Below are 15,024 nucleotides of genomic sequence, written 5' to 3'. Positions count from 1 at the left end.
CCTCCCTGAACTCCCCTCGGTATCTAGTTTCCAGGAATGTCTGAGTTTTGTAGATTTCCCTATACGGCCGCCGAGTCCAGGGCCAAAAACCCAAGTGACCCCCATTGCACAACCACGTAGTTTTGTGATAGGTAATTCTGATGCCTCCACAATACGTTTTGGGCCATTACCTGTTGCGGTTACTTAGCCCACCCACACATGTGTCGTACCATTTCTTTGTTTGGAGACTTGGGGGAACACTGGGGAGATGGAAGTTTGCAGGTCGTCGCAAATTTTGGAACTTTCCATCACTTACATTTTAAGAAATGTTTATTTTTAGCTAAATTTGAGGTTTGCAGAAGTGTCTGGAAAAAAAACAACCTTTCAGAGCTACGCAAGTCATGCACCCCTGTACTCCCCTCATCATCTACCAGTCAAAAATAGGAAGGTTTGCCTAGGTGACGACTGAGCTAGGGCACAAAATCCCCAGCTACCTATATTGACAAAAAAGTTCTTACAGAAGGCCATCTTAGCGCCACAAAAATTTAAATCTGCCACTAATTTGATATAGTTAATCCACCACTTACACTGGTTGGTTTTAGCAGCTCCAGAAAAGCTGGATTCAAAGCACAAATGCTTATATAAATATTGAAGCCAAGACTTCTGAAGGTGAACCATAAAGCCACTGGATCTCTGACATATTATCGACAGACACATTATCGAACTACACAAATATCGCATCAAATATATCGACATCAAAAATATCGACATTGTATACTTATTTAAAAAACTACACTAATATCGACACTACAATATCGTAATACAATTATATCGATCACACAAATATCGCACACATAAATATCGCAATACTAAATATCGACATGAGTTAATAAATATGACACATGTCACAAATATCGATAACCAAAATATAGACATCAATAATATCGTTTTTTTTAAATATATCGACAATTCTAATACTAATAAAACCAATACTTTCAACAACATAAAGACAATATTTTCCCAAAACATACATTTTCAAATGAGATTCTACTTAAACATAAACATAACATTTATAGCGATCTCAATATTAAACAACATAATAAAAAAACACTGAAATAATTATCACATTGGCATTTCGAACACATTTAAATAAAATTACTACACATTATAAACAATCTTTTTATATATAATGATTTAAAATTCTCCTCCTTTAAAACTAAATATACTCTTACTTAGCATTTTCAATAAAAGGAACCCAATTAACTAAAAAAAATTCAAACCATCCAATAGAAAGGCCACATACAGAAAACAACCAATAACATTCAAGAAACAATTTGAAACCACTATATAAACCAATTAAAACAAGTCTTCTACTGTGCCTTAAACCAAAGCATTGAACGAAGAAGAAACTCTACTAAACAGAAGAAACCTACATCCTACTACTATTCTAAAAACGTAAGTAAATATTCTTTTCTAACTAAACTGCCAAATTAAACTAAAACACTAATTTATCTTTACTCAAATAAATAACTAACTTATATATTCCATCTCTTTATGTTTCCACTACAGATATTACTCCAAACAGCTAAAGAAAATATTGAAGATTGCCAGAAAAGACTCACTAAAAAGTAAGTATACTATCAAAATACTTTATAAAATAATAATTAAATCCTACTCAAACCCCAAAACATCCTAAACCCCTAAACAAATCCATGTTCTCTTTATTAAATTTTTAAAAACCTGTATAAATTAACACCTATAGTCTATACCACTGGGCATGAGGGTAGGCTCTGTTTGCTTAGGGAGAGGTTAGGCTACTGCATCTTATTTATTAGGGAGGAGGGGCACATAGTAAGAGGGGTAGGGGACGGGGGTACATTGACATGTGGTGGGGGAGGGGGGGTAGAGAACTGGGTGGGAAGGTTGTTCATTCTCCTGAATAATTGGTCTTGATGATAAATGTGTGGTACTTCCGGGACAGGTGAAGGCGGGGGAATGTTTTTTGAGTTGTTGATTTGTAAAACAATAAAATACGTTTCAACAAAAAAAATATGGTCTATACCAAACAGCAATACCACCCCACTTAAAAAACTAAACCAACCACAACAATATATTTTCTTTAACTTTCAGAGACTACATCAACTAAACAGCATTTCTTCTACAAACAACATCTTCATTCAAATACAACCAAAAACACTTGGTAAGTATATATAAAAAAAATGCTTTTTTGCTATTTTCATTTAAATATATAAAGTACTATTGCATATATTTTAATATACATTTTTTCCAGATTTCTAACACATCACGATGACAGAAGAAGCACAATTTATAACTTTGCAGAAAGGAAAATTCCTATTGTGTTACATGGGTTACACATACACCCAAGAAAAGCAGACGGACCGAAAAGTGAACTGGAAGTGTCCTAAATATTATTCTAACAAATGCTACGGACGAGCAACAACAAGAGAAACAACTGTACTATATACAAGAGAGCATAACCATCCACCCAATCTCTCTGAAATAGAAGTCAGATCAACCCTTGAAAATATCAAAGAATTAAGCACTGGTTCACAAACTGCTACAAGTGTAATCCTAAAAGAACTATTACCTAGAGTGCCCAAAGAAGCAAGAGGCCAATTACCATCAATTGCTTCTTTAAAGAACTATTGCTAGGACCAAAAAAGCAACCACGACAACTAAACCATCCCCTAAAACTTTTCAAGAGATCATCATTCCACCAGAATTAAGTATCACCCACAATAATGAACCTTTTATTTTTTTGATAACAAAAGCACAGAAAAAAGAATCATTATGTTTGCTACTGCAAACAATATAACTAAACTGCAACAATGCCAAACATGGATGATGGATGGCACCTTTACAATATGCCCAAAACCATTCTACCAGCTTTACACAATACACGGTCAATATCACAACACTTCCATACCTTTAATTTATGCACTATTACCTAACAAACAAAACACAACATATAATGAAATGCTAGGAAAACTAAAACAAGAATCAAATGATTTTTACCCTCAAAGAATTATCATAGACTTTGAGCAAGCCATGATAAATTCCATTCTCAAACTGTACCCCCATACAGCTATCCAAGGATGTTACTTCCATCTAAACCAATGTATATGGAGACATTTACAAAAATCTTCACTAAGTGTAGAATATGCCACTAACATAAGTTTTGCACATCAAATAAAACTTCTAACAGCCCTAGCTTATGTACCAACTACAGATGTTGCAGAACATTACAATCTTTTATTAGAAAGTCCATTCTACAAACAAAATGAAGTAAAGTTATCTCCCCTCTTAGATTATTTTGAGGATACCTGGGTGGGGAGACTACACAGATCAGGCCATAGACGTCAGCCCAAGTTCCAAATACCTTGGTGGAATGTATATGTAAGTACACTCAACCAACAAGCCAAAACTAACAACGCCGTCGAAGGCTGGCATAATGCATTCCTAACTTCTACTGGGAGAACAACTCCAACACTACAAAAACTACTAATTGCCATACAAAAGGAACAAAGTTTCCAAGAATTAAGAATGCAACAATCTGTCCTACAATTAAAACCAAAACAGTCTAGACAAACCACTCAAATGTATAATTACCTACAACAACAGGTACAGCTATACCCATCCACAAGAGGACTTGAGTACTTAAATATAATAGCTCAAACTCTCTTCTAAACCCTTTCCTAAATATTAACCCACAATTCTACTAAAACAACTATCACAACATAAATAAACCACTTTATTATATCACATATTTAATTATGTGGTCTAAAATATATAAATCAATTATATGGACATATATTTAGACAACATAATTAAACAAACCAAGTACACAACAACAATATTAAATATATAAGGTTTGGCCACCAACAATAAAAATATTTAAATGAACTTACCTGTGTAGTTGCTCCAATGGGATAATAACATTCCTTCCAAATAAATCCAGGTAGTTCAAAATCCATAGGTATCCAAAAAAAATCCCAATAAAATGTAAAAATACAACTGTTTATCGAAAACAACGTCTACGGAAAAAAACGACTATCCATTAACCATAAAAATCCCGAAAAATATTAAAAAGGTAAATAACCGCTCCTGGAAACCCGAACAATAAAGGAAGTGTAAAATAAACATTAGTAAACACAACTAATACACACTTCCTTTAAAAAAAATAAGGTGTTTGAAACCGACTAAAATATCTTCTCCGTAAAACCTTCAAAAGAGAAACAAACATTCCCACCCACCCACAAACACACAAAACGCACCTAAAAACATCACTACAAACGTTATTCAAACACTATAAAACTTTAACACACCGAAATAACAAAACACTAACAAAGCCACAAACACGGAACACAACGTAAATTATAAAACCGTATACAAACTATTACTAACACCCTAACTTCTAAAACATCAATCAATACACACTTATTACAACATTACTACTTCCACAAAACACTTAAAACTATTTAATAATAAAGAAAATAACTCTTACCTTCTCGAACGCGAAACAGCTCCCGACCGCTACCTGGATTCGACCAAAATAACCCAAAACAACAGCGAGCAGTTACAAAATAAAAGATCCAAACAAACATAACAACTAAAAAAATACCAATAAATGCCCTAACTATTTATTTAACATTACACATTACTTTAAAAATTAGTAAAACATTAGATTAAAATACTCAAAAAGAATACCTATTTTTTTTATTACCTATTTTTTTATCAATGTGAAAATTATTTAACGTATAAAAATAAATATAATAAATAAAATATTTTTATTAATATATCAATAAAACAGTATATATTACCAAAATAAATAGATGAACATGATATAATTAATATATTGTATCTACAACATACCAAAAAAATAAAAAAAAAATACATATTCTAAAATGTAAACAATTTCAATATTAAATATGTAATATAAATATTAATAATTAAAATATATTAGTCATATATTTCAAAACATACAATTTCTTATAAATTCTAATAAAGTCTAAAAATTTTGAGAGTACACAATATAAATTTATAAATATTATACAGCTATAAAAATCTGATATTTTTATTTTTAATTATTTTGTGTGTTCATATATTCATGTCCAAAATATACATTAAACAAATATATATCCATTATAAAAAAATTATAACTATAATACAAATGTTAAATCTTAATTATTTTATTACATGTTTATTTCAATGATCTAATTATTAGAATATGCGTAATAATAAACAAAATGTTCTCTCTAATGAATATATATTCCAAAAACTATAAAATAAATCTTATTTTCCTTTCTACTATTTAAAAAAAAAATTGGAATTTGCATTCTGATATAACTTCTATCTTTTATCCAACCAAAACTAAAATCTACAGATTTTTTGTAAATTAAATCCAATTAATTTAACTGTTCCTATTCAACTCTATATTTAATTCTAATATTTACTATTTACCAAACTTAATTAACATACTACTCCCACTACATACTGAACTTAATTAATTTACTATTCTCACTCCAACCTATATTAAATTAGAGAATGTGCTGGACACAGAACTAAATTAATTTAGTATTCCCACTCCAGTCTATATTAAATAAAGATAAATGCTGTACACTGAATGAGTGTGTATTTGTATCAGTGATTCTATAAGAGAGTAATTATGTGTTAGTATCTGTATGAATATGTGAGGTGGTGTCTGTATAATTGTATAGGTGAGTAAATGGAAGTATGATTGATTCTTTGCATGACTCACTAGGTGTGTGAGTAACACTAGGGTGCCAATTACGATCCGGTAAAAAATTCCCCCGTGCGACTCGTATCCGGTCTTTTTACCGTACGAATCGTACAAGTGCCGTACGAACTGGCAATCACGATTCGCATGGGAAAAAGTCCATACGAACCGCATTGGGAATCATTCCCCACACGTCCTCGGGTCGGAAAATGTGTCCGACACGTCCTCGGACGATTTACCGTACATACGTGAAAAGTCAAGTCCGACCGAGGAATCACGATCCATCCCGTGCGTCCGAGGTTACAACCGTATGGAAAAAACACCGTCCGCACCAAACTCCTATAGCAACCATGGAGACATGTGCCCGCATACACGCCCAACACTCCCCCCAGCCCCCGTACGTCCGACACGTACCCCCCCGTCCATGTACACCCCAGTACGTTCGAGTCCTACCCCCCACCCCTGTACGTGTCACACCCCCGTGTACCCACACCCCAGTACGTTCGAGTCCTACCCCCACCTCTGTACGAGCCGTACCACCGTCTATGTACACCCCAGTACGTTCGAGTCCTACCCCCACCCCTGTACGAGTCGTACCACCGTCTATGTACACAACAGTACGTTCGAGTCGTACCCCCACCCCTGTACGTGTCGTACCACCGTGTACCCACACCCCAGTACGTTCGAGTCGTACCCCCACCCCTGTACGTGTCATACCCCCGTGTACCTACACCCCAGTACGTTCGAGTCGTACCCCCACCCCTGTACGTGTCGTACCATCATGTACCTACACCCCAGGACGTTCGAGTCCTACCCCCACCCCTGTACGAGTCGTACCACCGTCTATGTACACCCCAGTACGTCCGAGTCATACCCCCACCCCTGTACGTGTCGTACCATCGTGTACCTACACCCCAGGACGTTTGAGTCCTACCCCCACCCCTGTACGTGTCGTACCATCGTGTACCTACACCCCAGTACGATCGAGTCCTACCCCCACCCCTGTACGTCTCACACCCCCGTGTACCTACACCCCAGTACGTTCGAGTCCTACCCCCACCCCTGTACGAGTCGTACCATCGTGTACCTACACCCCAGGACGTTCGAGTCCTACCCCCACCCCTGTACGTCTCACACCCCCGTGTACCTACACCCCAGTACGTTCGAGTCCTACCCCCACCTCTGTACGAGTCGTACCACCGTCTATGTACACCCCAGTACGTTCGAGTTGTACCCCCACCCCTGTACGGGTCGTACCATCGTGTACCTACACCCCAGGACGTTCGAGTCCTACCCCCACCTCTGTACGAGTCGTACCACCGTCTATGTACACCCCAGTACGTTCGAGTCGTACCCCCACCCCTGTACGGGTCGTACCATCGTGTACCTACACCCCAGTACGTTCGAGTCCTACCCCCACCCCTGTACGTGTCGTACCATCGTGTACCTACACCCCAGGACGTTCGAGTCCTACCCCCACCCCTGTACGAGTCGTACCACCGTCTATGTACACCCCAGTACGTTCGAGTCCTACCCCCACCCCTGTACGGGTCGTACCATCGTGTACCTACACCCCAGTACGTTCCGGTCCTACCCCCAACACAACCTCCTAAGTACGGAGCGCACCCCAGGCCCCAACATCACAACCGCATGTACGAGTCGTACCAACCCACACACAAGGACAGCACCGTACAACCAAATGGCCCATGTACACACCGTACACACGCTCAAAACGCACGTACGCAACCAGGCCAAAACTAAACAACACAATAATACACCATACGAATGGCACAAAGCCACTAAACATGGCCAACAAACACTAAAAAACACCTTCACTGACCTGCAACTGCCAAAAACAAACAGAGGCCCAATACACCACCACTCCTTATAACACACCCACCCATGGACCAATAAAAAGGGCCCACACACACAAACCATGAGCCTTTGCAACAGACCCACTGCTGCCAGACACCACACCTTACACTTGTACACCTTCACACAACCACCTTCACAGACACATCCTCATCACATTCACACACACATACACACCCACAACCATCAACACCCCCCCCAACATCCACACACCCCCCACCATCCACACCCACACCCCTCACCATGCCCACTACCAAGAATCCAAAGTTCAGTAACCGAGAGTTGGAGGTCCTTGTTGATCAAATCCTCAGAGTCGAGCCACAGATCTTTGGAACATTGGTCAGAAACACCAGCCTGGCAGCAAAAACAGCCATGTGGCAGACCATCGTCGATGCTGTGAATGCTGTTGCGGACACCAGAAGGACCAGGCAGGAATGCCAGAACAGGTGGTACGATCTGCGGAGGAGGGTCAGAGCCAAGAGGCAGGAGGAACACGACCAGGCCAACGCCACCGGAGGAGGGCCCTCCCGCAGACCCGTACAATACCATCCCTGGGAGGAGAGGGTGATGGCCATACTGCCGGTGGAGGCAGTCGAAGGATTAGAAGGACTCCGCGACCCGGGTGAGTACACAAACAACGCACCTCACATGGGGGGAATGGCATCCACAACTAGGGGTGGGTGGAATTTGCGCAATCGCGTTACGCAAATCTCCGCGAAACGGTAAAAAATCTCCGCGAACATGCAGAAATTCCGCGAACACGCGGAATTGCTTGTTCGCGATGCTTTTTTCCTGTTCACAGTTGCTGTTTGCGTGCTCGGGGAGAAATATCTCGCGAACACGCATTTTGAGAACGCGAACAAGAAAAAATTTCGCGAAGTCGCGGAAAGCAGAATTTTGGGCAATTTCGCGTTCTCCGCGGAACGCGAAATTACCGAAATTGCGCAAATTCCGCGAGCGGAACGGAATTTACCGCCCAGGCCTATCCACAACCAAACCCACAAACAGGCACGCAACCACCACAAGCTATCGCATGACTCAACCACACTCCATGAACACGCACATGCCACTGCTGCCACCATGCCCCATGCACCCAGCTGGACAATGTCAAGTCACAGGCCACAGAAGACAACAACACATGACACGGTAACCCGGATGGCGGGAGGCTGGGCCCCAATAATCACATAGTGCAACTCCGAAGCAGACAACAATGCACTCTGCCCATATGGCCTAGGTCACAGCCAGACAAACAGTGTGTCCCAACACAGGAATGACTTGCCAGCAAATGGCGGACGCCTTGCATCAACACATGGGGGTGAAGGCACTGTTTTGCACATGACAGCAGCTAATGAACAGGCAACATTGTGAAAGAGTGGCAGCACACACCACCACAGCAGCAGCGCACAGACACACATCACACCCAATGGGTGCCTGGAGATCAGAAACAAACTCACATCAACAAGCCAAGGGCCACTCAAAGATCTGCTAACAGTGTGTGCCCAGGAAGCTGGGCTGAGGTGACAGAGGGTGACACACGGAGGGAGGGAGAGGGGGACACAGAGGGAGGGAGAGGGGGACACAGAGGGAGGGAGAGGGCGACAGAGAGGGAGGGAGAGGGGGACACCGAGGGAGGGAGACACAGGGGCACGGACAGAGGGAGGAGGCTGACACATGGAGGGAGGGAGAGGGGGACAGAGAGGGAGGGAGAGGGGGACAGAGAGGGAGGGAGACGGACAGAGGGAGGAGGCTGACACACGGAGGGAGGGAGAGGGGGACACAGAGGGAGGGAGAGGGGGACACAGAGGGAGGGAGAGGGGGACACAGAGGGAGGGAGAGGGGGACAGAGAGGGAGGGAGAGGGGGACAGAGAGGGAGGGAGACGGACAGAGGGAGGAGGCTGACACACGGAGGGAGGGAGAGGGGGACAGAGAGGGAGGGAGAGGGGGACAGAGAGGGAGGGAGACGGACAGAGGGAGGAGGCTGACACACGGAGGGAGGGAGAGGGGGACACAGAGGGAGGGAGAGGGGGACACAGAGGGAGGGAGAGGGGGACAGAGAGGGAGGGAGAGGGGGACAGAGAGGGAGGGAGAGGGGGACAGAGAGGGAGGGAGATGGGGACAGAGAGGGAGTGAGACACAGGGAGAGCAAATCAGCCGTGTGGCGTGTGCGAATGTCTGCTCGTCAGCAGGTAGACTGCGTGCATGTAGACAAGGGTGGCCAGTGCCAGAACCCCCCCTCTTCACCATGGCAAAACACAGGGCCATGTCACAACCTGTTCACGAGCACAAGGACAGCTACCTGGATCATATAAGTGTGTGGATCCACTCCATGTGCACATGTACAGTGCTACACGGAAGGCGCCAATGCATGGCTCGCCACACCTGCCCACTCCACTGCTGACTGCAGTCACATTTGACGCAGCAAGTAAGACTGTGCCACACATAGTTAAAGGGGCCAAAGTGGTGCCCAAGGGACACACCCATGCACAAGTGCACTGTGAGTGGAATGCAAGACAGATCCTAATTCCAAGAGGAAATGTGCCAACTTTGAAACTGATGAAACATGGATGTTGCATGGACCAAAATTAACATTGTCTCTCTCACACACAGGTCAACGTCGTGGTGCACCCCCCAACACTGGGGGGGAACACTCACAGGACCTGGATCTGCAGGAGCCCGATCCCACCGGCAGCGACCACTCTCACCACTCTGTGGACGAGCCCGACCGACCTGGCCCCTCTGGTGTCCAACCACCTGCAGCACCTGCGTCAGGTACAACTGTGCCAACCACCACCCCCACTCCTGCCACATCCCAGGAGACACCCAGGATCCCTGCCCCACCACCACAAAGCAGCCAGGCTGGCCAGGAGGGACACGGTGTCCCGGGCACCCAGGAGGAGGCAGGCGACAACGCCAATGCCACCCCTCAGGGGTCCCGGAGACCCCATGTGCCCACAAGGGCAGGCCATGCGCAAGTGGGCAGGGGTGGTGGGAGTGGAGGACGGCGGAGGCGCGAGCCTGACCAGTTGGCTGGGGATCAGGTATTTTCCCATGTCCGTAACATCCTGGACTCATACCCGGAGGACACCATGGGCATGGCCCAGGTTGTGTCCGTCCTCGAGGGGATCAAGGCACAGCAGGCCCAGCAACATGCCTGTCTACTGCAACACCAACGGAGGATGGAGGACAGACAGGCTGAGCAAGTGACGGCATTCCAGGGGATTCACGCTACACTCCGTCGGATGGCCGACATCATGGCCGACCCTCCCTGTGCCAGAAGGCGGAGAACATCACCACCCACAGGGAGGGTTCAGGAGGAGGAGGAGGAAACATCCGACGGAGCATCCCAGACGTCGTCACGGCCTGCTGCTGAGGTTCCCCGCAGGAGGCCGGGTCGTCCACGGAAAGGACCGTGAGGGTCGGCGCTACATCACCATCTCCCAGGAAACCTGGCCTGGCACCTGGCCCACTGGAGCAACAGCATCACAGCATCAAGAGACATTCTCTGCCACATGGCCCTGCTGGTCACTGGCTGACCAATGTTGACAAAGACTGTGGCATGGACTCTGAGGATTTCCAATGGCAAGGACACCAACTCCCCTACTGAACTTTGGATTCCAAAATCCCGGAAATACCCTCACTTTGCCCCCCCCCCCCCCATAATAAATCACATTATGAACAGTAGATGCCTGCTGGTTGCATAATTACCTAACATGTGTCTTGTAAAATCTAAACATGCCTGAGTCATCTATTGTCTTCAACCATCCACACCCTGGGGCCTGAGTCTGGCACAGGACACATGGGTCACAGTGTATTAGGCAAGACAGACATGGAGCACCATACACACCCGTGATGGGCCCAACCAGCTGAGGGGGTCGCCGAACAACCGTGCTGACACACACATTGAGTACAGCAACAGTCATGCGCAGAGGTCAGGGATCCAGTCCAGTGTCCTGGGGGGCACCCAGGTATGTGTAGACAGGTGGCAGAACCATGTCCTGCAAGCTTGAGTCCGGTGGATGCAGAGAATGGGGGCCTGGCCAACGTTGGATGCATGGGGATGGCACATGTCACAATACCCACACAGTCATGGACATCATGCCCAATACACAGTCTCAGCCCACACACACAGCTTGCATCTTGCAACTCGACACATTGACACATAGCCACAATCAGGGAATACCATGCCAGACATGCAGGATGCACCGTGGCAACACACCAGCATTGACTGAGAAGAGGCACCTTGGAGGCATAGGCACAGCTTTATTAGTCATGTATTTGGGATTGCAGAGGCAACTCGAAGTACACATGAACACATCATGTTGAGTAACATGTGGGTCCAACACTGGCACCCCCCTTCAGCAGCACACATGCGTGTTTGCCATGGAACTGGCACACAAGCGTCGGCTAACAGCTAAATACCCACAGCTGCACACGGAGAGCCTGCCATACACCATAGATCCGCTGATGTCGAAGTCCCACACCATGTCAAGCCAATGCTAACCGTATGTGGCCGAGGGCAGTGTCACACACATTGATGCCATCATCACTATCCCCTATCCCATCACTGATGCCTGTCAACCAGGCAGACCATCTATTCAGGTGTACACAGCTGCATGTCGTGTCCCATGGGGATGCAACATGGCTGCAGAGGAACAACACATCGACAGGGGCAGTGTGCATACATCGTGAACAACTGCCACACCCAATACACCCCAGATGCATCCCTTACCCCATGGAGACTTCCAAACGTGTCCGTGCCTGTAACGCTGAGTCAGCCCACGATGTCATGTCCATGACGAATAGCAGTGCCACAACAATGCAACCAGCAGACGGCATGCGCAGGTACCTGGGGAAGAGAGACTGTTAGACCTGGCACCTTGGCGTGAGTTTCCCTTCCACTTTTTGCTGATGTGCCTCATTGTGTTTTGTTGGTGTTAGCTGCTCAGGGCACTGTGCCACTGCTAATCAGTGCCACAGTGCAAGTGCTCCCTTTGTAAAGTGTATACATTGATTGGTGTCCATGATTGGTTTATTTGGTTTACTGTCAGCCCCTAGTAAAGTGCACCAGGAGTGCCAGGGCTTGTAAATACAAATGCCGCTGGTGGGCCTGCAGCACTGGTTGTGCCACCCACAGAAGCGGCCTAGTAAAATGTGTCTAGGGTCTGCCACTGCAGAACCTGCGCGTGGTCTGTTACCGCCGCGCTGACTGCGCAAGTGCACCCACTTGCCAGTCCCTAAACCTTCCCTTAACTACATATTAGTCACCCCTCTGGTAGGCCCAAGGGCAGGGTGCATTGTAGGCATAAGGTAGGACATGCCCTGATGTGTGTGGCATGTCTTAATAGTGAATTACAGCCATTTTCGTTTTTCACTATTGAAGGCTACCTGCTCTTCATAGGCCAGAATGGGCTGCTGGAGTCACTACACGCTGTGACCCCAGTGGACTCATAGAGCATGGTAGAGAGTCATGTTTAGTATGCCTGATCTCAGAATAATAAAATACTTCTTTTAGTAAAGTTTATTTTAATATCCTGCGTTTGTAAATACTACTTTTAGAAAGTTAGTATTTACTGATCTGGCCATTCAGTCCGCCTCTGCGCTGTGTGTGTGTGTTCTGCCTAGCAACAGTAAGGAGCAGGGTTGGGGAATCCCCAGAGACAGGCTGGCTGCCAGGTGGTGGGTAGGGAGATTACAGCAGGATGGGTGGGAGGAGTACACCTTGACTCTTGAATAGACCTGTGCCCTGCCAGCACAAAGCCGGCGCCGCCCCCTGTGGAGCGGCTGATGTCTCTGCCCTGCTGCTGAAAGGAAAGCGCAGAGTCACCACAACAAAGTGCTCCAAAACTGGACTGAGCCAGGCCCAGGCACCCTGGCGCTAAAGAACAAAAGAATTGTGCTATAAAAGTAGGAGCCTGGCTCCTAAGAGATCAGATCCTGTTTGCACTACGACGGACCTCTGCCTGAAGGAGAAGGACCTGGAGAAGCTGAAGGAGGAATACTGTCTCTCTGCCTGAGAGACTGGCCTGCAGTGGGTGCCTGTCTGCTGGAAGGAGAGGAAAAGGACTTAAAGAAAAGACTTTGTTTGTAACTTGTGCTGAACTAATCTCCAAGGGCTTGCTAGAGAACTTGCCTCCTGAACTGCGCCCCAGGAACATTGGGCGCTACCCCCCCCTTTAAGGAGAAGAGACTGCCGTGGGTGAATCTACACCGCTGACTCTGGAGAACCTTGTGCTTTAATCTCCCTGAACAACGCGATCATCTGCCGCTGGAAGTGCCTGCAAACATCGTGAGGGCCCACCAGCCTAAACAAAGTGAGCAACTACCCCCGTGAGCCATCGCTCGCAAAGTGAGGAGGAGATCCTGGTCTGAAACATCGAGCTCTGCGACCCCCGGGCGCAAAAATCACTGTAAAGACTTGGGCACTGTTCGCCCCAACCGGACGAAGCCGACAGCGCGCTGCGCTGTGATCTTGCCCCCAGGCTGCCCCTCCTGCCTCTACCCTCGCTGGTGTGCTGTGGAACTAAGGAGTGCCCCCACGAAGCCGCCACGGAGGAGCCGTGACCAAGACGCGACGGGGGACACTCGTGGCTGACTTCTGCAGGCCGCCGCGAACACTTGCCGTGAAGGATCAAAGGTATTTTGCCCACGCGCGCTGAGGTACGATCCGTACCTGCTTTGTACTGTGCGTCCCTGCCTGGGTGCGGTGCGTCTCTACTAGTGCAGGATTTTGTGTTTTGTGCCCTGGTACGGCCTGTGCCCAACTCTGTTCGAACCGTACTGAGCTGTAAAGCCTCGAAGTCCGGCCCGTTGGTTTGAGCCGGACTTGCTTGCCAGATTCCAAGTTTGCACCGTAATGAGAAGTACCGTGGTTCGCACCGTACTGCTTTGAACCTACTGCCCTTGTAAACTAACTTGGTTCACACCGTACTCAGCCGAGTTCGCACCGTACCGGTGCTTCCCTTTATGTACGGAGCGTCCCTGGCAGTCTGAACCGTACTACATTGGAAATCATTGCCGGTGCTCACGCGAGAAGCGTGAGACTCGGCAAGCGTACTCCGGCTCACGCGAGAAGCGTGGGAAACGGCAAGGCACTGTAAAAACCTTGCCAAGGGCACCCCAAAGGCGCTACGAAGTGCCCAGAAGACCTAAGAAACCTATTTTAAAGAGAACTGTGCCATTTTTACAACTGTGGACTGCCCGTAAAGCATTTTGAGAGTAACTGGATTATTTTACCAAGAGAACTGTATTTATGCAACCTGCCTGAAAGAAAACCTTTTATATAAAGAATTATATTTTGGATATAAATACAGCCTTGTGTCTTTGTGTGGTGGGGTGGTGATTATTGTGTGGGACAACTTGAACGCTTAACCTATAGGCCCTCTGGAAATTTAGCCTGACTGCTCGCGCCACGTTA

This window comes from Triturus cristatus, chromosome 4_1 (assembly GCF_964204655.1).
Source record: "Triturus cristatus chromosome 4_1, aTriCri1.1, whole genome shotgun sequence".
In the NCBI taxonomy this organism is placed as follows: Eukaryota; Metazoa; Chordata; class Amphibia; order Caudata; family Salamandridae; genus Triturus; species Triturus cristatus.
This window is presented reverse-complemented; position numbering follows the sequence as displayed.